Consider the following 24,346-nt stretch of genomic DNA (forward strand, 5'->3'; position numbering starts at 1 on the left):
CCCGCGCGGCAGGACCAGAGAAGCCGAGCGTGGGGGGAGTCGTGGGATTAACTGCACCCACTCCCCCCATGCCTCGCGATTATTGCGCATAAATGCGAGCCGAAACTGCCGCACGGGACGTGCGGGCGGTTTCGGGATGTAGACAATCCGCGCCTGGGCCGGGCTGCGGACATGGCGGGCCCCCTCCCTGCGGCGACGTCCCGTCATGCGCGTGGGCTGGCAGGCTTTCCGGCCCGCGGCCCGATGCACGGACTGGCGGGCTCCCGCCCTCCGACTCCGGAAGATTTCGACTCAGGCGGCGTGCCTGACCAAGGCCGGCTCCCAGCTGCCGTCTTGTCAGGATAGGAAGCTGATCGAGCTTCTCAAGCCCTACCCCACCTCGAAGCCCAACCAGCTTCGGGGACTACTGTCGGAGTAAATGGCCACGGGTAGCCTAACCGACTGCCCCTGGTTCTTCTGAAAAAATTATCAGGCCTTCGGGCCTCCGAGCACTCCAAGCATTGGGCCGCCTTCCCTGGCCGGCTACCTCTGAAGCCGACTCCCGGAAGGCGACCCTGCCTCAGCGACCCCTCCCCAGGACGACTACGGGGTGGCCGACTCCAAGAAGCCGGCCAAGAAGGACGCCGACTCCAAAGAGCCGGCCGAGACCACAACCACTCCAAGCCACTCCCACATAACGGCGACAAGACGGGGTGTGGCCACAGTGCGGCCCACTACCCTCGAAGCCCGAGGCGGGCATGGCTACAGGAGGCCGTACGGGACGGCTGTCTCCCGTGCGGCTCGGCACTGTAGCGATGCCAGCCTCGACGTCATCCACGACCGACTCCTGTATGGCCCAAGGACGGCGGGCCCCTTCAGCCAGAGAGAGGCGCGAAGACGGCCCGGCCACTCCCAGTCGGCCAAGGGCATAGCCGGCCCCCAGAAGCCGGCTACTCCCTTCCTCGAAGCAGGAGCCCCATTAAGGAGACAAGACGAGGTAAGGCTACAGTGAGAGCCCCCGAGGCGGCCCACTGTAGCCACGCTTACCTCGACAAAGCCCTCGTCATCAGAGGTGCGGCTACAGTAAGCAGCCGCCGACAAGACCCTAGGCGGTGGGGCCGGCCTGTCGACCAAGTAGCCGGCAGCCGACGGGACCCACCAGCCGGCGGGACCCACCAGCCGGCGGAGAAGCCGGCGAGCGTAGACGCTGACGGCTGGGACCAGAGCCCAGCCGGATTACCATTGTACCCCCGGGGGGTAGGCCTATATAAACCCCCGGGAGCACCCATGCAAAAGGCTGGCTTCTAAGCATAGCACACACACCATAGATAGAGAGAAGCAAGAGCTAGCCTTGTTCTTCTTCTCCCTTGATCCCAAACAGCTCTAGGAGCGATTGTAGCTACCTTTCCTCGACCTAGTGATCATGCGGAAGCCTGAAAATGAGTGCTTCTACTGCAAAGGGACTGGTCACTGGAAGTGGAACTGCCCCAAGTATTTGGCGGATAAGAAGGATGTCAAAGTGAAAGGTATATTTGATATACATGTTATTGATGTGTACCTTACTAATGCTCGTAGTAGCGCTTGGGTATTTGATACTGGTTCTGTTGCTCATATTTTGCAACTCGAAACAGGGGCTACGAATTAAACGAAGATTGGCTAAGGACGAGGTGACGATGCGCGTCAGAAATGGTTCCAAGGTCGATGTGATCGCCGTCGGCACGCTACCTCTACATCTACCTTCGGGATTAGTTTTAGACCTGAATAATTGTTATTTGGTGCCAACGTTGAGCATGAACATTATATCTGGATCTTGTTTGATGCGAGACGGTTATTCATTTAAATCAGAGAATAATGGTTGTTCTATTTATGTGATTAATATCTTTTATGGTCATGCACCCTTGAAGAGTGGTCTATTTTTATTGAATCTTGATCGTAGTGATACACATATTCATAATGTTGAAGCCAAAAGATGCAAAGTTAATAATGACAGTGCAACTTATTTGTGGCACTGCCATTTAGGTCATATTGGTGTAAAGCGCATGAAGAAACTCCATGCAGATGGACTTTTGGAATCACTTGATGCTTACGAACCATGCCTCATGGGCAAGATGACTAAGACTCCGTTCTCCAGAACAATGGAGCGAGCCACTGACTTATTGGAAATAATACATACTGATGTATGCGGTCCGATGATTCTTGAGGCTCGCGGCGGGTATCGTTATTTTCTGACCTTCACAGATGATTTGAGCAGATATGGGTATATCTACTTAATGAAACATAAGTCTGAAACATTTGAAAAGTTCAAAGAATTTCAGAGTAAAGTCGAAAATCATCGTAACAAGAAAATAAATTTCTACGATCTGATCGCGGAGGCGAATATTTGAGTTACGAGTCTAGTCTTCATTTGAAACAATGTGGAATAGTTTCGCAACTCATGCCACCTGGAACAGCACAACGTAATGGTGTGTCCGAACTGAAGGAAATATGCCCTAGAGGCAATAATAAAGTTGTTATTTTATATTTCCTTATATCATGATAAATGTTTATTATTCATGCTAGAATTGTATTAACCGGAAACTCGATACATGTGTGGATACATAGACAAAACACCGTGTCCCTAGTAGGCCTCTACTAGACTATCTCGTTAATCAAAGATGGTTAAGTTTCCTAACCATAGACATGTGTTGTCATTTGATGAACGGGATCACATCATTAAGGGAATGATGTGATGGACAAGACCCATCCGTTAGCTTAGCATAATGATCGTAAGTTTTATTGCTATTGCTTTCTTCATGACTTATACATATTCCTTTGACTATGAGAGTATGCAACTCCCGGATACCGGAGGAATACCTTGTGTCCTATCAAACATCACAACGTAACTGGGTGATTATAAAGATGCTCTACACGTATCTCCGAAGGTGTTTGTTGGGTTGGCATAGATCAAGATCAGGATTTGTCACTCCGAGTATCGGAGAGGTATCTCTGGGCCCTCTCGGTAATGCACATCACTACAAGCCTTGAAAGCAATGTGACTAATGAGTTAGTCGCGGGATGATGCATTACGGAACGAGTAAAGAGACTTGCCGGTAACGAGATTGAACTAGGTATGATGATTCCGACGATCGAATCTCGGGCAAGTAACATACCCATGACAAAGGGAATAACGTATGCTGTTATTGCGGTTTGACCGATAAAGATCTTCGTAGAATATGTAGGAACCAATATGAGCATCTAGGTTCCGCTATTGGTTTTTGACCGGAGATGTGTCTCGGTCATGTCTACATAGTTCTCGAACCCATAGGGTCCGCACGCTTAACGTTCGATGACGATTTGTATTATGAGTTATGTGTTTTGGTGACCGAAGTTTGTTCGGAGTCCCGGATGAGATCACAGACATGAAGAGGAGTCTCGAAATGGTCGAGAGATAAAGATTGATATATTGGACGATGATATTCGGACACCGGAATGGTTTCGGAAAGGTTCGGGTATATTTCGGAGTTCCGAGGGGTTACTGGAACCCCCCGGGGAAGTATTGGGCCTACGTGGGCCTTAGTGGAGAGAGAGGCGAGCCCGCAAGGGGTGGCGTGTGCCTTCCTCCAAGGGAGTCCGAATAGGACAAGGAGGAGGGGGCGCGGCCCCCCTTCCCTCTCCCTCTCCTTCCATTTCCCCCTCCGATGAGAAAGGAAAATGGGGGGGGGGGAATCCTAGTAGGACTCCCCCATGGCGCGCCCCCTTGGTGGCTAGCCTCCTCCTCCCCTCCTTTATATACGGGGGCAGGGGGCACCCCATAGCACATCAATTGTTCTCTTAGCCGTGTGCGGTGCCCTCCTCCATAGTTTACTCCTCCGGTCATAGCGTCGTAGTGCTTAGGCGAAGCCCTGTGCGGATCACATCACCATCACCGTCACCACACCATCATGCTGATGGAACCCTCCCTCGACCCTCTGCTGAATCAAGAGTTCGAGGGACGTCATCGAGCTGAACGTGTGCTGAACTCGGAGGTGCCGTACGTTCGGTACTAGATCGGTTGGATCGTGAAGACGTTCGACTACATCAACCGCGTTAGCCTATCGCTTCCACTTTCGGTCTAGGAGGGTACGTGGACACACTCTCCCCCTCTCATTGCTATGCATGTCCTAGATAGATCTTGCGTGAGCGTAGGAATTTTTTTGAAATTGCATGCTCCGTTCCCCAACAGTGGTATCAGAGCCAGGTCTATGTGTAGATGATATGCACGAGTAGAACACGAATCGTTGTGGGCGATAATAGTCATACTGCTTACCACCAATGTCTTATTTTGATTCGGCGGAATTGTTGGATGAAGCGGCCCGGACCAACATTACATGACCACGTTCATGAGACCAGTTCTATCGACGTACTTTTGCACACAGGTGCCTGGCGGGTGTATGTTTCTCCAACTTTAGTTGAATCGAATTTGACTACGGCCGGTTCTTGTGAAGGTTAAAATAGCACACTTGACGAAAAGTCGTTGTAGTTTTGATGCGTAGGTCAGAACGATTCTTGCTAGAAGCCCATAGCAGCCACGTAAAACTTGCAACAACAAAGTAGAGGACGTCTAACTTGTTTTTGCAGGGCATGTTGTGATGTGATATGGTCAAGACATGATGTGATATAAGTTATTGTATGAGATGATCATGTTTTGTAAAAGTTATCGGCAACTGGCAGGAGCCTTATGGTTGTCGCTTTATTGTATGAAATGCAATCGCCATGTAATTGCTTTACTTTATCACTATGCGGTAGCGATAGTTGTAGAAGCAATAGTTGGCGAGACGACAACGACGCTACGATGGAGATCAAGGTGTCAAGACGGTGACGATGGAGATCATGACGGTGCTTTGGAGATGGAGATCAAAGGCACGAGATGATGATGGCCATATCATGTCACATATTTTGATTGCATGTGATGTTTATTTTTTATGCATCTTATTTTTCTTAGTACGGCGGTAGCATTATAAGATGATCCCTCACTAAATTTCAAGGTATAAGTGTTCGCCCTGAGTATGCACCGTTGCTACAGTTCGTCGTGCCGAGACACCATGTGATGATCGGGTGTGATAAGCTCTACGTTCACATACAATGGGTGCAAGACAATTTTTGCACATGTAGAATACTCTGGTTAAACTTGACGAGCCTAGAATGTACAGACATGGCCTCGGAACACTGTAGACCGAAAGGTCGAACGTGAATCATATAGAAGATATGATCAACATAGAGATGTTCACCATTGAAAACTATTCTATCTCACGTGATGATCGGACATGGTTTAGTTGATATGGATCACGTGATCATTTAGGTGACTCGAGGGATGTCTATCTAAGTGGGAGTTCTTAAGTAATTTGATTAATTGAACTTAATTCATCATGAACTTAGTCCTAATAGTATTTGCATATCTATGTTATAGATCAATAGCTCGCGTTGTAGCTCCCCTATGTTTTCGATATGTTCCTAGAGAAAACTAAGTTGATAGATGATAGTAGCAATGATGCGGACTGGGTCCGTGATCTGAGGATTATCCTCATTACTGCACAGAAGAATTATGTCATTGATGCACCGCTAGGTGACAGACCTATTGCAGGAGCAGATGCAGATGTTATGAACGTTTGGCAAGATCGATATGATGACTACTTGATAGTTTAGTGCACCATGTTGTACGGCTTAGAACCGGGACTTCAAAAACGTTTTGAACGCCACAGAGCATATGAGATGTTCCAAGAGTTGAAATTGGTATTTCAGACTCAGGCCCATGTCGAGAGGTATGAGACCTCTAACAAGTACTTTGCCTACAAGATGGAGGAGAATGGCTCGGCCAGTGAGCATGTACTCAGAATGTCTGGGTAGTACAATCGCTTGAATCAAGTGGGAGTTAATCTTCTAGATAAGATAGTGATCGAGAGAGTTCTCTAGTCATTATCACCAAGCTACTAGAACTTCGTGATGAACTATAATATGCAAGGGGATGACGAAAACGATTCCCGAGCTCTTCGCGATGCTGAAATCGGCAAAGGTAGAAATCAAGAAAGAGCATCAAGTGTTGATGGTTGACAAGACCAGTAGTTTCAAGTAAAAGGGCAAGGGAAAGAAAAGGGAACTTCAAGAAGAATGGCAAGCAAGTTTCCACTCCCGTGAAGAAGCCCAAAGCTGGACCCAAGCCTGAAACTGAGTGCTTATACTGCAAAGGAAATGGTCACTAGAAGTGGAACTACCCCAAACATTTGGTGGATAAGAAGGATGGCAAGGGTATATTTGATATACAGATTATTGTGTACCTTACTAGTGTTCGTAGTAGCCCTTGGGTATTTGATACTAGTTTAGTTGCTAAGATTAGTAACTTGAAACAAAGTTACATAATGAACAGAGACTAGTTAAGGGAGAGGTGACGATGTGTGTTGGAAGTGATTCCAAGGTTGATAAGATCACCATCGCACACTCCCTCTACCTTCGGGATTAGTGTTGAACCTAAATAAATGTTATTTGGTGTTTGCGTTGAGCATGAATATGATTGGATCATGTTTATTGCAATACGGTTATTCATTTAAGTCAGAGAATAATTGTTGTTCTGTTTACAGGAATAAAACCTTCTATGGTCATACACCCAATGTAAATGGTTTATTGAATCTCGATCGTAGTGATACACATATTCATAATATTGATGCCAAAAGATGCAAAGTTGATAATGATAATGCAACATGTTTGTGGCACTGCTGTTTAGGTCATATTGGTGTAATGCATGAAGAAACTCCATGCGGATGGACTTTTGGAATCAGTTGATTATGAATCATTTGATGCTTGCGAACCATGCTTCATGGGCAAGATGACTAAAACTCCGTTCTCCAGAACAATGGAGCGAGCCACTAAATTATTGGAAATAATACATACCGATGTATGCGGCCCGATGAGTATTGAGGCTCGCGGCAGGTATCGTTATTTTCTGACCTTCACAGATGATTTGAGCAGATATGGGTATATCTACTTAATGAAACACAAGTCTGAAACATTTGAAAAGTTCAAAGAATTTCAGAGTGAAGTGGAGAATCATCGTAACAAGAAAATAAAGTTTCCACGATCTGATCGCGGAGGCGAATATTTGAGTTATGAGTTTAGCCTTCATTTAAAACAATGTGGAATAGTTTCACAACTCACGCCACCTGGAACACCACAACTTAATGGTGTGTCCGAACATCGTAATGGTACTTTATTAGATATAGTGCGATCTATGATGTCTCTTACCGATTTACCACTATCGTTTTGGGGTTATGCATGAGAGACAGCTGCATTCACGTTAAATAGGGCACCATCTAAATCTGTTGAGATGACACCGTATGAACTAAGGTTTGGCAAGAAACCTAAGCTGTTGTTTCTTAGAGTTTGGGGTTGTGATGCTTATGTGAAAAAGCTTCAGCCTGATATGCTCAAACCCAAATCGGAGAAGTGTATCTTCATAGGATACCCAAAAGAAACTGTTGGGTACACCTTCTATCCTAGATCCGAAGGCAAGATCTTTGTTGCTAAGAACGGGTCCTTTCTAGAGAAGGAGTTTCTCTCGAAAGAAGTGAGTGGGGGAAAGTAGAACTTGATGAGGTAATTGTACCTTCTCTCGAATTGGAAAGTAGCTCATCACAGAAAACCCTTCCCGTGATGCCTACACCAACTACAGAGGAAGCTAATGATAATGATCATGAAACTTCAGATCAAGTTACTACCAAACCTCGTAGGTCAACCAAAGCACGTTCCACACCAGAGTGGTAAGGTAATCTGTCCTAGAAGTCATCTTACTAGACCATGACAAATCTACGAACTATGAGGAAGCGATGATGAGCCCAGACTTCGGTAAATGGCTTGAGGCCATGAAATCTGAGATAGGATCCATATATAAGAACAAAGTGTGGACTTTGGTGGACTTGCCTGATGATCGGCAAGCCATTGAGAATAAATTGTACTTCAAGAGGAATACAGACGCTGATGGTAGTGTTACTATCAACAAAGCTCGAATTGTCGCAAAAAGTTTTTTGACAAGTTCAAGATGTTGACTACGATGAGTTTTTCTCACTCGTATCAATGCTTAAGTCTGTCCGAATAATGTTAGCAATTGCCGTATTTTATGAAATCTGGAAAATGGATATGAAAACTACATTCCTTAATGGATATATTAAAGAAGAGTTGTATATGATGCAACCAGAAGGTTTTGTCAATCCTAAAGGTGCTAACAAAATGTGCAAGCTCCAGCGATCCATCTATGGACTGGTGCAAGCATCTCGGAGTTGGAATATACGCTTTGATGAGTTGATCAAAGCATATAGTTTTATACAGACTTGCGGTGAAGCCTATATTTACAAGAAAGTGAGTGGGAGCACTACAACCTTTTTGATAAGTATATGTGAATGACATATTGTTGATCGAAAATGATGTAGAATTTTCTGGAAAGCATAAAGGAGTGTTTGAAAGGAGTTTTTCAAAAAAGGGACCTCGGTGAAGCTGCTTACATATTGGGCATCAAGGTCTATAGAGATAGATCAAGAAGCTTGATAAGATTTTTTTTGAATGAGTACATACCTTGACAAGATTTTGAAGTAGTTCAAAATGGAACAGTCAAAGAAGGAGTTCTTGCATGTATTACAAGGTGTAAAGTTGAGTAAGACTCAAAACCCGACCACGGCAGAAAATAGAAAGAGAATGAAAGTCATTCCCAATGCCTCAGCCATAGGCTCTATAAAGTATGCTATGTTGTGTACCAGACCTATTGTGTACCTTGTCATGAGTTTGGCAAGAGGGTACGATAGTGATCCAGAGTGGATCACTGGACAACGGTCAAAGTTATCCTTAGTTACCTAAGAGGACTAAGGAATTTTTTCTCGGTTATGGAGGTGATAAAGAGTTCGTCGTAAAGAGTTACATTGATGCAAGCTTTTACACCGATCTGAATGACTCGGAGTCTCAGTCTAGATACATATTGAAAGTGGGAGCAATTAGCTAGAGTAGCTCCATGCAGAGCATTGTAGACATAGAAAATTTGCAAAATACTGATACATCTCCAACGTATCTATAATTTTTGATTGTTCCATGCTATATTATATTCTGTTTTAGATGTTCATTGGGCTTTATTATAAAATTTTATATTATTTTTGGGACTAACCTATTAACCGGAGGCCCAGCCCAAATTGCTGTTTTTTTTGCCTATTTCAGTGTTTCGAAGGAAAAGGATATCAAACGGAGTCCAAACGGAATGAAACCTTCGGGAACGTGATTTTCGGAACAAACATGATCCAGAGGACTTGGAGTCTACGTAAAGTAATCAACGAGGAAGGCACGAGGCAGGGGGGCGCGCCTACCCCCCAGGCGTGCCCTCCACCCTCGTGGGCCCCTCGTTGCTCCACCGACATACTTCTTCCTCCTATATATACCCATGTACCCTGGAAACATCATATGCGGAGCCAAAACCCTATTTCCACCGCCGCAACCTTCTGTACCCGTGAGATCTCATCTTGGGGCCTTTTCCGGTGCTCTACCGGAGGGGGCATTGATCACGGAGGGCTTCTACATCAACACCATAGCCTCTTCGATGATGTGTGCGTAGTTTACCTCAGACCTTCGGGTCCATAGTTATGAGCTAAATGGCTTCTTCTCTCTCTTTGGATCTCAATACAAAGTTCTCCTTTATCTTCTTGGAGATCTATTTGATGCAATCTTCTTTTGCGGTGTGTTTGTCGAGATCCGATGAATTGTGGGTTTATGATCAAGTTTATCTATGAACAATATTTGAATCTCCTCTGGATTCTTTTATGTATGATTGGTTATCTTTGCAAGTCTCTTCGAATTATCAGTTTGGTTTGGCCTACTAGATTGATCTTTCTTGCAATGGGAGAAGTGCTTAGCTTTGGGTTCAATCTTGCGGTGTCCTTTCCCAGTGACAGCAGGGGCAGCAAGGCACGTATTGTATTGTTGCCATCGAGGATAAAAAGATGGGGTTTATATCATATTGCATAAGTTTATCCCTCTACATCATGTCATCTTACTTAAAGCATTACTCTGTTCTTATGAAATTAATACTCTAGATGCATGCTGGATAGCGGTCGATGTGTGGAGTAATAGTAGTAGATGCAGAATCGTTTCGGTCTACTTGTCACGGACGTGATGCCTATATACATGATCATACCTAGATATTCTCATAACTATGCTCAATTCTATCAATTGCTCGATAGTAATTCGTTTACCCACCGTAATACTTATGCTATCTTGAGAGAAGCCACTAGTGAAACCTATGGCCCCCGGGTCTATTTCCCATCATATTAATGTTCCAACACTTAGTTATTTCTGGCACCATTTATTTTTGCAATCTTTACTTTTACTCTTTACCATAAAAATACCAAAAATATTATCTTATCATATCTATCAGATCTCACTCTCGTAAGTGACCGTGAAGGGATTGACAACCCCTTTATCGTGTTGGTTGCGAGGTTCTTATTTGTTTGTGTAGGTGCGTGGGACTCGCGCGTGGTCTCCTACTGGATTGATACCTTGGTTCTCAAAAACTGAGGGAAATACTTACGCTACTTTACTGCATCACCCTTTCCTCTTCAAGGGAAAACCAACGCAGTGCTCAAGAGGTAGCAAGAAGGATTTCTGGCGCCGTTGCCGGGGAGTCTACGCACAAGTCAAGACATACCAAGTACCCATCACAAACTCTTATCCCTCGCATTACATTATTTGCCATTTGCCTCTCGTTTTCCTCTCCCCCACTTCACCCTTGCCGTTTTATTCGGCCTCTCTTTTCCGTTCGCCTCTTTTTCGCTTGCTTCTTGTTTGCTCGTGTGTTGGATTGCTTGCTTGTCACGATGGCTCAAGATAATACTAAATTGTGTGACTTTACCAATACCAACAACAATTATTTTCTGAGCACTCCGATTGCTCCTCTTATCGATGCTGAATCTTGTGAAATTAATGCTGCTTTGTTGAATCTTGTCATGAAAGATCAATTCACCGGCCTTCCTAGTGAAGATGCCGCTACCCATCTAAATAGCTTCGTTGATTTGTGTGATATGCAAAAGAAGAAAGATGTGGACAACGATATTGTTAAATTGAAGCTATTTCCTTTTTTGCTTAGAGATCGTGCTAAAGCTTGGTTTTCTTCTTTGCCTAAGAATAGTATTGATTCATGGAATAAGTGCAAAGATGCTTTTATCTCCAAGTATTTTCCTCCCGCTAAAATCATCTCTCTTAGAAACGATATCATGAATTTTAAGCAACTTGATCATGAACATGTCGCACAAGCTTGGGAGAGGATGAAATTAATGATACGTAATTGCCCTACACATGGTTTGAATCTTTGGATGATTATACAAATTTTTTATGCCGGATTGAATTTTGCTTCTAGGAATCTTTTAGATTCGGCCGCGGGAGGCACTTTTATGGAGATCACTTTAGGAGAAGCTACTAAACTCCTAGATTATATTATGGTTAATTATTCTCAATGGCACACCGAAAGATCTACTAATGAAAAAGTGCATCCGATAGAAGAAATTAATGTTTTGAGTGGAAAGATGGATGAACTTATGAAATTATTTTCTACTAAAAGTGTTTCTTCTGATCCTAATGATATGCCTTTGTCTACTTTGATTGAGAATAATAATGAATCTATGGATGTGAGTTTTGTTGGTAGGAATAATTTTGGTAACAACGCATATAGAGGAAACTTTAATCCTAGGCTGTTCCCTAGTAATTTCTCTAATAATTATGGTAATTCCTACAACAATTCTTATGGAAATTTAATAAGATGCCCTCTTAATTTGAGACTAGTGTTAAGGAGTTTATGAATTCGCAAAAGAATTTCAATGCTTTGCTTGAAGAAAAATTGCTTAAGGTTGATGAATTAGCTAGGGACATTGATGAACTTCTCTTGATGTTGATTCTTTGAAACTTAGATCTATTCCACCTAAGCATGATATCAATGAGTCTCTCAAAGCCATGAGAATTTCCATTGATGAGTGCAAAGAAAGAACCGCTAGGATGCGTGCTAAGAAAGATTGCTTTGTGAAAGCGTGTTCTTCTAATTTTTGTGAGAATAAAGATGAAGATCTAAAAGTTATTGATGTGTCTCCTATTAAATCTTTGTTTTGTAATATTAATCTTGATAATTATGGGACTGGAGATGAGTTACCTTTACCTAGAAGGCGTCCCAAAAATTCGGAGTTTTTAGATCTTGATACAAAATTTGGTAAAAATGGGATTGAAGAGATCAAAACTTTAGATATTAATCAACCCACTATTTTGGATTTCAAGGAATTTAATTATGATAATTGCTCTTTGATAGATTGTATTTCCTTGTTGCAATCCGTGCTAAATTCTCCTCATGCTTATAGTCAAAATAAAGCTTTTACTAAACATATCGTTGATGCTTTGAGGCAATCTTATGAAGAAAAACTTGAGTTGGAAGTTTCTATCCCTAGAAAACTTTATGATGAGTGGGAACCTACTATTAAAATTAAAATTAAAGATCATGAATGCTATGCTTTGTGTGATTTGGGTGCTAGTGTTTCCACGATTCCAAAAACTTTGTGTGATTTGCTAGGATTCCGTGAATTTGATGATTGCTCTTTAAACTTGCACCTTGCGGATTCCACTATTAAGACACATATGGGAAGAATTAATGATGTTCTTATTGTTGCAAATAGCAACTATGTGCCCCGTAGATTTTATTGTTCTTGATATAGATTGCAATCCTTCATGTCCTATTATTCTTGGTAGACCTTTCCTTAGAACGATCGGTGCAATCGTTGATATGAAGGAAGGGAATATTAGATTCCAATTTCCGTTAAGGAAAGGCATGGAACATTTCCCTATAAAGAATATTAAATTACCTTATGAATCTATTATGAGAGCCACTTATGGATTGCCCACCAAAGATGGCAATACTTAGATCTATCCTTGCTTTTGTGCCTAGCTAGGGGCGTTAAACGATAGCGCTTGTTGGGAGGCAACCCAATTTTATTTTAGTTTTTTTTGCTTTTTGCTTTTGTTTAGGAATAAATATTTGATCTAGACCCTGGTTAGATTTGTTTTTATGTTTTAATTATGGTTTGTGCCAAGTTAAACCTATAGGATCTTCTTGGATGATAGTTATTTGATCTTGCTGAAAATTCCAGAAACTTTCTGTTCACGAAAACAATTGTTAAAAATCACCAGAACGTGATAAAATACTGATTCCAATTGAAGTAGATCAATAAACAAATTGTCTAGGTCGTCCTATTTTGGTAGATTTTTCTGAGTTCCAGAAGTTTGCGTTAGTTACAGATTACTACAGACTGTTCTGTTTTTGACAGATTCTATTTTTTGTGTGTTGTTTGCTTATTTTGATGAACCTGTGGCTAGTAAAAGAGTTTATAAACCATAGAGAAGTTGGAATAAAGTAGGTTTAACACCAATATAAATAAATAATGAGTTCATTATAGTACCTTGAAGTGGTGTTTTGTTTTCTTTCGCTAACGGAGCTTACGAGATTTTCTGTTGAGTTTTGTGTTGTGAAGTTTTCAAGTTTTGGGTAAAGATTTGATGGATTATGGAACAAGGAGTGGAAAGATCCTAAGCTTGGGGATGCCCATGGCACCCCAAGATAATCTAAGGACACCAAAAAGCCAAAGCTTGGGGATGCCCCGGAAGGCATCCCCTCTTTCGTCTTCGTCCATCGGTAACTTTACTTGGAGCTATATTTTTATTCACCACATGATATGTGTTTTGATTGGAGCGTCTTGTATGATTTGAGTCTTTGTTTTTTATTTTACCACAATCATCCTTGCTGGACACACCTTTTGAGAGAGACACACATGATTCGGAATTTATTAGAATACTCTATGTGCTTCACTTATATCTTTTGAGCTATATAGTTTTTGCTCTAGTGCTTCACTTATATCTTTTAGAGCACGGTGGTGGATTTGTTTTATATAAACTATTGTTCTCTCATGCTTCACTTATATTATTTTGAGAGTCCTACAAAACAGCATGGTAATTTGCTTTAATTGTGAAATTAGTCCTAATATGCAAGGTATTCAAGATTAGTAAAAACTTTCTTATGAGTGTGTTGAATACTAAGAGAAGTTTGATGCTTGATAATTGTTTTGAGATATGGAGGTAGTGATATTAAAGTTGTGCTAGTTGAGTAGTTGTGAATTTGAGAAATACTTGTGTTGAAGTTTGCAAATCTCGTAGCATGCACGTATGGTAAACGTTATGTAACAAATTTGAAACATGAGGTGTTCTTTGATTGTCCTCCTTATGAGTGGCGGTCGGGGACGAGCGATGGTCTTTTCCTACCAATCTATCCCCCTAGGAGCATGCGCGTAGTGCTTTGTTTTTGATGACTTGTAGATTTTTGCAATAAGTGTGAGTTCTTTATGACTAATGTTGAGTCCATGGATTATACGCACTCTCAACCTTCCATCATTGCTAGCCTCTTCGGTACCATGCATTGCCCTTTATCACCTTGAGAGTTGGTGCAAACTTCGCCGGTGCATCCAAACCCCGTGATACGATACACTCTATCACACATAAACCTCCTTATATCTTCCTCAAAACAGCCACCATACCTACCTATTATGGAATTTCCATAGCCATTCCGAGATATATTGCCATGCAACTTTCCACCGTTCCGTTTATCATGACACGTTCATCATTGTCATATTGCCTTGCATGATCATGTAGTTGACATCGTATTTCTGGCAAAGCCACCATGCGTATTATTTCATACATGTCACTCTTGATTCATTGCCCATCCCGGTACACCGCCGGAGGCATTCATATAGAGTCATACTTTGTTCTAGTATCAAGTTGTAATCATTGAGTTGTAAATAAATAGAAGTGTGATGATCATCATTCATAGAGCATTGTCCCAAAAAAAAGAGAAAGGCCAAAAGAAAAAAAAGAAAGGCCCAAAACAAAGGGGCAATGCTACTATCTTTTTCCATACTTGTGCTTCAAAGTAGCACCATGATCTTTATGATAGATAGTCTCTTGTTTTGTCACTTTCATATACTAGTGGGAATTTTTCGTTATAGAACTTGGCTTGTATATTCCAACAATGGGCTTCCTCAAATGCCCTAGGTCTTCGTGAGCAAGCAAGTTGGATGCACACCCACTTAGTTTCTTTTGTTGAGCTTTCATACATTTATAGCTCTAGTGCATCCGTTGCATGGCAATCCGTACTCCTCACATTAACATCAATTGATGGGCATCTCCATAGCCCGTTGATTAGCCGCGTTGATGTGAGACTTTCTCCTTTTTTGTCTTCTCCACATAACCCCCATCATTATATTCTATTCCACCCATAGTGCTATATCCATGGCTCACGCTCATGTATTGCGTGAAAGTTGAAAAAGTTTGAGATTACTAAAGTATGAAACAATTGCTTGGCTTGTCATCGGGGTTATGCATGATGAGAGCATTCTTGTGTGACGAAAATGGAGCATGACTAACCTATATGATTTTGTAGGGATGAACTTTCTTTGGCCATATTATTTTGAGAAGACATAATTGCTTAGTTAGTATGCTTGAAGTATTATTATTTTTATGTCAATATTATACTTTTATCTTGAATCTTCCGGATCTGAATATTCATACCACAATTAAGAGGGTTACATTGAAAATTATGCCAAGTAGCATTCCGCATCAAAAATTCTGTTTTTATCATTTACCTACTCAAGGACGAGCAGGAATTAAGCTTGGGGATGCTTGATACATCTCCAACATATCTATAATTTTTGATTGTTCCATGCTATATTATATTCTGTTTTGGATGATTAATGGGCTTTATTATACACTTTTATATTATTTTTGGGACTAACCTATTAACCGGAGGCCCAGCCCAAATTGCTATTTTTCTTGCCTATTTCAGTGTTTGGAAGGAAAAGGATATCAAACGGAGTCCAAACGGAATGAAACCTTCGGGAACGTGATTTTCGGAACAAACATGATCGAGAGGACTTGGAGTCTACGTAAAGTAATCAACGAGGAAGGCACGAGGCAGGGGGCGCGCCTACCCCCTAGGCGCGTCCTCCACCCTCGTGGGCCCCTCGTTGCTCCACCGACGTACTTCTTCCTCCTATATATACTCATGTACCCCAGAAACATCATATACGGAGGCAAAACCCTATTTCCACCGCCGCAACCTTCTGTACCCGTGAGATCCCATCTTGGGGCCTTTTCCGGCGCTCTGCCGGAGGGGGCATTGATCACGGAGGGCTTCTACATCAACACCATAGCCTCTTCGATGATGTGTGAGTAGTTTACCTCAGACCTTCGGGTCCATAGTTATTAGCTAGATGGCTTCTTCTCTCTCTTTGGATCTCAATACAAAGTTCTCCTTGATCTTCTTGGAGATCTATTCGATGTAATCTTCTTTTGCGGTGTGTTTGTCGAGATCCGAGGAATTGTGGGTTTATGATCAAGTTTATCTATGAACAATATTTCAATCTCCTCTGAATTCTTTTATGTATGATTGGTTATCTTTGCAAGTCTCTTCGAATTATCAGTTTGGTTTGGCCTACTAGATTGATCTTTCTTGCAATGGGAGAAGTGCTTAGCTTTGGGTTCAATATTGCGGTGTCCTTTCCCAGTGACAGCAGGGGCAGCAAGGCACGTATTGTATTGTTGTCATCGAGGATAGAAAGATGGGGTTTATATCATATTGCATGAGTTTATCCCTCTACATCATGTCATCTTACTTAAAGCATTACTCTGTTCTTATGAACTTAATACTCTAGATGCATGATGGATAGCGGTCGATGTGTGGAGTAATAGTAGTAGATGCAGAATCGTTTCGGTCTACTTGTCACGGACGTGATGCCTATATACATGATCATACCTAGATATTCTCATAACTATGCTCAATTCTATCAATTGCTCGATAGTAATTCGTTTACCCACCGTAATACTTATGCTATCTTGAGAGAAGCCACTAGTGAAACCTATGGCCCCCGGGTCTATTTCCCATCATATTAATCTTCCAACACTTAGTTATTTCTGGCACCGTTTATTTTTGCAATCTTTACTTTTACTCTTTATCATAAAAATACCAAAAATATTATCTTATCATATCTATCAGATCTCACTCTCGTAAGTGACCGTGAAGGGATTGACAACCCCTTTATCGTGTTGGTTGCGAGGTTCTTATTTGTTTGTGTAGGTGCGTGGGACTCGCACGTGGTCTCCTACTGGATTGATACCTTGGTTCTCAAAAACTGAGGGAAATACTTACGCTACTTTACTGCATCACCCTTTCCTCTTCAAGGAAAAACCAACGCAGTGCTCAAGAGGTAGCAAATACATACGACTGTGAATGTGGCAGACCCGTTGACTAAACTTCTCTCACCAGCAAAACATGATCACACCTTAGTACTCTTTGGGTGTTAATCACATAGCGATGTGAACTAGATCGTTGACTCTAGTAAACCCTTTGGGTGCTAGTCACATGGCGATGTGCACTAATCACATAAAGACGTGAACTATTAGTGTTAAATCACATGACGATGTGAACTAGATTATTGACTCTAGTGCAAGTGGGAGACTGAAGGAAATATGCCCTAGAGGCAATAATAAAGTTGTTATTTTATATTTCCTTATATCATGATAAATGTTTATTATTCATGCTAGAATTGTATTAACCGGAAACTTGATACATGTGTGGATACATAGACAAAACACCGTGTCCCTAGTAAGCCTGTACTAGACTAGCTCGTTAGTCAAAGATGGTTAAGTTTCCTAACCATAGCATAATGATGTGATGGACAAGACCCATCCGTTAGCTTAGCATAATGATCGTTAAGTTTTATTGCTATTCTTTCTTCATGACTTATACATATTCCTTTGACTATGAGATTATGCAACCCCCGGATACCGGAGGAATACCTTGTGTGCTATCAAACGCCACAACGTAATTGAGTGATTATAAAGATGCTCTACAGGTATCTCCGAAGGTGTTTGTTGGGTTGGCATAGATCAAGATTAGGATTTGTTACTCCGAGTATCGGAGAGGTATCTCTGGGCCCTCTCGGTAATGCACATCATTATAAGCCCTGGAAGCAATGTGACTAATGAGTTAGTTGTGGGATGATGCATTACAGAACGAGTAAAGAGACTTGCCGATAACAAGATTGAACTAGGTATGATGATAACGATGATCGAATCTCGGGCAAGTAACATACCGATGACAAAGGGAATAACGTATGCTGTTATTGCAGTTTGACCAATAAAGATCTTTGTAGAATATGTAGGAACCCTTATGAGCATCCAGGTTCCGCTATTGGTTATTGACCGGAGATGTGTCTCGGTCATGTCTACATAGTTCTCGAACCTGTAGGGTCCGCACGCTTAACGTTCGATGACGATTTGTATTATGAGTTATGTGTTTTGGTGACCGAAGTTTGTTTGGAGTCCCAGATGAGATCACGGACATGACGAGGAGTCTTGAAATGGTCAAGAGGTAAAGATTGATATATTGGACGATGATATTCGGACACCGGAATGGTTTCAGAAAGGTTCGGGTATATTCCGGAGTTCCGAGAGGTTACCGGAACCCCCCGGGGAAGTATTGGGCCTACCGAAGGATATATGCCCTAGAGGCAATAATAAATTTGTTATTTCTATTTCCTTATATCATGATAAATGTTTATTTTCATGCTAGAATTGTATTAACCGGAAACTTAGTACATGTGTGAATACATAGACAAAACAGAGTGTCCCTAGTATGCCTCTACTTGACTAGCTCGTTAATCAAAGATGGTTATGTTTCCTGACCATAGACATGTGTTGTCATTTGATGAACAGGATCACATCATTAGAGAATGATGTGATGGACAAGACCCATCCGTTAGCTTATCGTTATGATCGTTGAGTTTTATTTCTATTGCTTTCTTCATGACTTATACATGTTCCTCTGACTATGAGATTACGCAACTCCCAAATACCGGAGGAACACCTTGTGTGCTATCAAACGTCACAACATAACTGGGTGATTATAAAGATGCTCTACCGGTGTCTCCGATGGTGTTCGTTGAGTTGGCATAGATCGAGATTAGGATTTGTCACTCTGATTGTCAGAGAGGTATCTCTGGGCCCTCTCGGTAATGCACATCACTATAAGCCTTGCAAGCAATGTGACTAATGAGTTAGTTACGGGATGATGCATTACAGAACGAGTAAAGAGACTTGCCGGTAACAAGATTGAACTAGGTATTGAGATACCGACGACCGAATCTCGGGCAAGTAACATACCGATGACAAAGGGAACAACAATGTTGTTATGTGGTTTGACCGATAAAGAACTTCATGGAATATGTAGGAGCCAATATGAGCATCCAGGTTCCGCTATTGGTTATTGACCGGAGATGAGTCTCGGTCATGTCTACATAGTTCTCGAAACCGTAGGGTCCGCATGCTTAACGTCCGATGATGATCGGTATTATGAGTTTATGTGTTTTGATGTACCGAATGTAGTTCGGAGTCCCGGATGTGATCACGGAAATGACGAGGAGTCTCGAAATAGTCGAGACATAAGGAATGATATATTGGACGATGTTATTCGGACACCGGATGAGTTTCGGGGGTCACCGGATAAATATCAGAGTGGCCGAAGGGTTATCGAAACCACTGGAGAAGTAATGGGCCTTATTGGGCCTAGGGGGAGAGAGAGAGGGGCTACCAAGGGCTAGCCACGCGCCCCCATGGGCCTAGTCCGAATTGGACTAGGGGAGGGGCGGCGCCCCCTCCTTCCTTCTCTTCCCCCTCCTTCCTTCTTCTCCTAGTAGGACTAGGAAAGGGGGGAGTCCTACTCCTACTAGGAGGAGGATTCCTCCCCCCTTGGCGCGCGTGTGAGGGCCGGCTGGCCTCCCCCTCCCTCCTTTATATATGTGGGGAAGGGGCACCCTAGAACACATCAAAGTTGATCTTAACCGTGTGTGGTGCCCCCCTCCACAGATTTCCACCTCGGTCATATCGTTGTGGTGCTTAGGCGAAGCCCTGCGTCGGTAACTTCATCAACACTGTCATCACGCCGTCGTGCTGACAAAACTCTCCCTCGGCCTCAGCTGGATCTAGAGTTTGTGGGTCGTCACTGAGCTAAACGTGTGCAAATCGCGGAGGTGCCATGCGTTATGTACTTGATCAGTTGGATCGCGAAGACATTCGACTACATCAACCGCGTTACTTAACGCTTCCGCTTTCGGTCTGTGAGGGTACATGCATGGACACACTCTCCCGCTCGTTGCTATGCATCACATAGATAGATCTTGCGTGATCGTAGGATTTTTTTTGAAATACCGCGTTCCCCAACAATGGCATCCGAGCCAGGTCTATGTGTAGATGTTATATGCACGAGTAGAACACAAAGAGTTGTGGGCGATAATAGTCATACTGCTTACCAGCATGTCGTACTTTGATTCGGCGGTATTGTTGGATGAAGCGGCTCAGACCGACATTACACGTACACTTACGTGAGACTGGTTGTATCGACGTGCTTCGCACACAGGTGGCTAGTGGGTGTCTGTTTCTCCAACTTTAGCTGAATCGAGTGTGACTACGCCCGGTCCTTGTTGAAGGTTAAAACAACACACTTGACAAAAAATCATTGTGGTTTTGATGCGTAGGTAAGAACGGTTCTTGCTAAGCCCGTAGCAGCCACGTAAAACTTGCAACAACAAAGTAGAGGACGTCTAACTTGTTTTTGCAGGGCATGTTGTGATGTGATATGGTCAAGACGTGATTATATAAATTGTTGTATGAGATGATCATGTTTTGTAACACAGTTATCGGCAACTGGCAGGAGCCATATGGTTGTCGCTTTATTGTATGAAATGCGATCGCCATGTAATTGCTTTACTTTATCACTAAGCGGTAGCGATAGTCGTAGAAGAAATAGTTGGCGAGACGACAACGATGCTTTGATGGAGATCAAGGTGTCAAGCCGGTGACGATGGCGATCATGACGGTGCTTTGGAGATGGAGATCAAAGGCACAAGATGATGATGGCCATATCATATCACTTATATTGATTGCATGTGATGTTTATCCTTTATGCATCTTATTTTGCTTAGTTCGACGGTAGCATTATAAGATGATCTCTTACTAAAATTTCAAGGTATAAGTGTTCTCCCTGAGTATGCACCGTTGCGAAAGTTCGTCGTGCCAAGACACCACGTGATGATCGGGTGTGATAAGCTCTACGTTCACATACAAGGGTGCAAGCCAGTTTTGCACATGCCGAATACTCAGGTTAAACTTGACGAGCCTAGCATATGCAGATATGGCCTCAGAACACTGAGACCGAAAGATCGAGCGTGAATCATATAGTAGATATGATCAACATAGTGATGTTCACCATTGAAAACTAAATCTTACATGATGATCAGACATGGTCTAGTTGATTTGGATCACGTGATCACTTAGATGATTAGAGGGATGTCTATCTCAGTGGGAGTTCTTAAGTAATATGATTAATTGAACTTTAATTTATCATGAACTTAGTACCTCATAGTATTTTGCATGTCTATGTTGTTGTAGATCAATGGCCCGTGCTACTGTTCCTTTGAATTTTAATGCGTTCCTAGAGAAAGCTAAGTTGAAAGATGATGGTAGCAACTACACGGACTGGGTCCAAAACTTGAGGATTATCCTCATTGCTGCACAGAAGAATTATGTCCTGGAAGCACCGCTAGGTGCCAGGCCCGCTGCAGATGCTGCTGATGAAGTTAAGAACGTCTGGCAGAGTAAAGCTGATGACTACTCGATAGTTCAGTGTGCCATGCTTTACGGCTTAGAACCGGGACTTCAACGACGTTTTGAACGTCATGGAGCATATGAGATGTTCCAGGAGTTGAAGTTAATATTTCAAGCAAATGCCCGGATTGAGAGATACGAAGTCTCCAATAAGTTCTATAGCTGCAAGATGGAGGAGAATAGTTCTGTCAGTGAACATATACTCAGAATGTCTGGGTACCACAACCACTTGACTCAACTGGGAGTTAATCTTCCTGTTGATAGTGTCATTGATAGAGTTCTTCAATCACTGCCACCAAGCTACAAAAGCTTCGTGATGAACTATAATATGCAAGGGATGGATAAGACAATTCCTGAGCTCTTCGCAATGCTAAAGGCTGCGGAAGTATAAATCAAGAAGGAGCATCAAGTGTTGATGGTCAACAAGACCACCAGTTTCAAGAAAAAGGGTAAAGGGAAGAAGGGGAACTTCAAGAAGAACGGCAAGCAAGTTGCTGCTCAAGTGAAGAAGCCCAAGTCTGGACCTAAGCCTGAGACTAAGTGCTTCTACTGCAAAGGGACTGGTCATTGGAAGCGGAACTGCTCCAAGTATTTGGCGAATAAGAAGGATGGCAAAGTGAAAGGTATATTTGATATACATGTTATTGATGTGTACTTAACTAATGCTCGCGGTAGCGCCTGGGTATTTGATACTGGTTCTGTTGCTCATATTTGCAACTCGAAACAGGGGCTACGGATTAAGAGAAGATTGGCTAGGGACGAGATGATGATGCGCGTGGGAAATGGTTACAAAGTCGATGTGATCGCCGTCGGCACGCTACCTCTACATCTACCTTCAGGATTAGTTTTAGACCTGAATAATTGTTATTTGGTGCCAGTGTAACATCCCAATTTTCAATTTGGATGTTATACTAGGGTCATCATATGCATATCATATTTTTATTTGCATTTTGGTTGAGATTGTAGAAATCTTAAGCAACTCAAGGACCTAAGGAGAGAGTTGGAGGTTTCACAAATTTTTCCTATTTGAATTTATTTTCAAATTTGAAAAGTGGATCAATCTGGTTTTAATATTTTCCTCTCCAACTATTTCCAATAATCAAAATAAAAGAGAGAAGATAAAATGACTTCTTCAAAAGAGAGTAATAGTGGAGAAGAAATTTTAAAATCAAATAAATACTTTATTTGCATTTTATTTGAATTATAAAAATATACAATTTTGAAAATTGCATTTTTAGGCCAGAAAAATGTTCACTTTGTTCTAAATATTAGGTTTAGATGGTGAAAATTGTTTATGGTATTTTTAGAATTTTTTCTATATTTTATTAGGATTTTTCTTTCGGGCGAATTGTATAAAAAAAGTTCGTCGCCCATCTAGGCCGAAGGCCCAGTCGATCCGGGCCGCAGCCCACCTCGCCCCGCCGCCTTCCTCCCGCACGGGAGCGCGTCCGCCGCCGCCACCGTCCCTGTCCGAGGCGGACACGCCTCTCGAGCCGCCCCCGCTGCCCCCTGGCCCAAGCCACCCCCTCGGGCCTTTAAAAGGCGAGCCGCCGCCGCCCCTCCTCCTCACCCCACCTCGCCGCCCGCAGCCGCCGCCTTCTTGCTGCCGAGCCGCGCCGCCACCGCAAGTCGCCGCCAGCCGCCGCCTGCTGCTGCGCGTCGCCGTCGCCGCCGACCGCCGCTGTCGCCGGAGCCCAGCCCCGCCGCTGGGGCCGCGCCGGATCTCGCCATTGTCGCCGCCGGCGTTTTTTTCTCCGGTTAATCGGTAAAAACCGATCCAGTTTTCCCTCGGTTTTTCTTCCGGTTTATTTTTAGGGTTAGGGTTTTCTTTTCGGTTTTTCCGATAGGATCTAATTTGTGGACGTTCATCCGTTAATCCGAGGTAGCGAATGATTTTCGTTCGTTAGTTCCTGATAGCGAACGTTCGTTCGTTAGGTTTTTCTTTTTCTTTTTTTCTTTTCGGCCAGGGACCTATCCGTGATTACTTTTATCACAGATTAGTCCATGATTTGCAAACCCTCGCAACTTTTTGCTCGTTTATCAAAATCCAGTGAAACCGACGCCAAAATCTTCGCCTTTTTCCCCTCTTTCCAGATAATCAACTTGAATATGATTTTGACAATTTAAAATTTGTTTTGAAGCAGTTTTGAATCAAACTTCTTTTGATTGTAGTTTGAGTTTTGTAGCTCCGATTCGATTGATTCTTTTTGCAAATCGTAGCTCTTCAGTTGAACTTTCAGTTTGGATCTTTTCATTTGAGTTTTACCCTTGCATACTATGCTTGAGTGCTTATTTATGCTATTGTTTGTTTACGATAGAGTTTCCGGAGTGCAAAGCGTGCTACTACGAGTCACTAGGGTTTTCAGATCGTCAGCAAGGCAAGTAACACTTTGATCATACCCCTTTATTACCCAGTTTTTATGCATTAGTTTCAACCCTCAAACACTGCATGGTTAGGACTTGATAACATGTGGGTATTGAAGGAAATATGCCCTAGAGGCAATAATAAAGTATTATATATTTCCTTATATCATGGTAAATGTTTATTATTCATGCTAGAATTGTATTAACCGGAAACATAATACATGTG

Source organism: Aegilops tauschii, chromosome 5 (assembly GCF_002575655.3).
Source record: "Aegilops tauschii subsp. strangulata cultivar AL8/78 chromosome 5, Aet v6.0, whole genome shotgun sequence".
NCBI lineage: Eukaryota > Viridiplantae > Streptophyta > Magnoliopsida > Poales > Poaceae > Aegilops > Aegilops tauschii.